Raw genomic sequence first — 1,491 nt, forward strand, 5'->3', positions numbered from 1 at the left:
GGAGGAAGAGGGGAGGAGGAGAAAAAAAGAAGAAGAGAAGAAGAAGAAGGAGGAGGAGGAGGACAATTAGATTGCCTTAAACTACATTTGATGTGAGATTCTAATCAGAGTTCAGAGGACCAGAATGCTGATAGAAATCTTTCCAGTGAAGACCAGGCTCAAGAGATTTCTGCTGAGAAGAAGTACTACACCGATTGCTGGGTGCCAATGTGTATTACCTCTCAGCAGAAAGTTTGTCTTCATCTTGCTCATGTCCAGAGACTTTCCCTGAGACTAAGATTAATTATAGAAAATTTGCAGAAGACTAAACTTGCAGAAGAAATTTCGAGGCAGACTAATGTTGAGATAATGGCATGACTACTAGGGGGGAGGGACAGATTTATGTTGATAGACAAGAGCAAAAAGTCCAGATGAATAATTCAAAACATTGTGAGTTTAGCCAGAAAGGAAGCTCCAGTAAAGTTTTGGCCTACAAAGATGTAATGGGGGAGTAATTAGTCACTAGGACTAGGATTAAGAGCATGAGTGCTACTCACCATAAGTAGCCTAGAGATGGTACGATGGATAGGATTGTAGTTGTTCCTTCTTGCTTTTTATTTTCCATGATGCCTTTCTGCCATGCTACCCTGCCTTGGAGCCAAAGTATTATGGACTGAAACCTCCACAAACTGTGAGTTAAATAAGCTGGCATAGTCAGGGTTTTCAAAAGAAATAATTTAATACAGAACACATAATTTATAGGATTATTTTATAATAGTCACCCAAAGACTCAAATACAAAAGAGTGCAGGAAATCTGTCCACACACTAAAGACCAAAGAATCCTGCTGAGAGCGTGGATCCCCTGGCAAGGTCCTGCATGAGTCCAGCTAAAGACCTAGAGTCCATGGCAATGCTTCCCATGAGCCCAACTAGAGGACTAGATCCCACAGCAAAGTCTTATGCAAGTCTCTTTCATGGATCTGGGCTGGGAAAGCTCAAAGGTCAGTGGGGGAAAATAGAAAGTCTATGCCAGTGGGATGAAAGATCTGTGCCAGTAGAGTGAGGGATCTGCCCTGGAGCTTCTCCAGAAGATTGAACAGTGCCCCATCTTCTCCTTTGGAACCAGAAAGTGACACTCAAAGACCAGAGTTCCTCCAAAATGAATCATGGCATTCTCAGTGACAACAACATTGTGAGCTCCTCTGACAATGAGAACAGCTGAGTTCACATCAGGAAAGCCAGCATGAAAAGCTCCTCCAGGAGAACCAATAACCCCCATCTTCCTCTCCAGTTCTTTTTATATTGTTGGCAACAATCCCTTAGGTGGTTCCTTCACACCCAGCACCACAAGAGTTCAGTTCAGCTGGATGTTACAAGTTGACTACCAGATGTCAGTCTACCACATTAACCTTCCCTCTTTAACTTGTGGGTGCTGGGTACTTGGTCTCAGCAACCAGAAAAGTAACTAAAACACAGCTGTTGCAAAACATGTGCTTCTTTTATAAAAGCAT

Source organism: Octodon degus, unplaced genomic scaffold (genome assembly GCF_000260255.1).
Source record: "Octodon degus isolate 3935 unplaced genomic scaffold, OctDeg1.0 scaffold00003, whole genome shotgun sequence".
In the NCBI taxonomy this organism is placed as follows: domain Eukaryota; kingdom Metazoa; phylum Chordata; class Mammalia; order Rodentia; family Octodontidae; genus Octodon; species Octodon degus.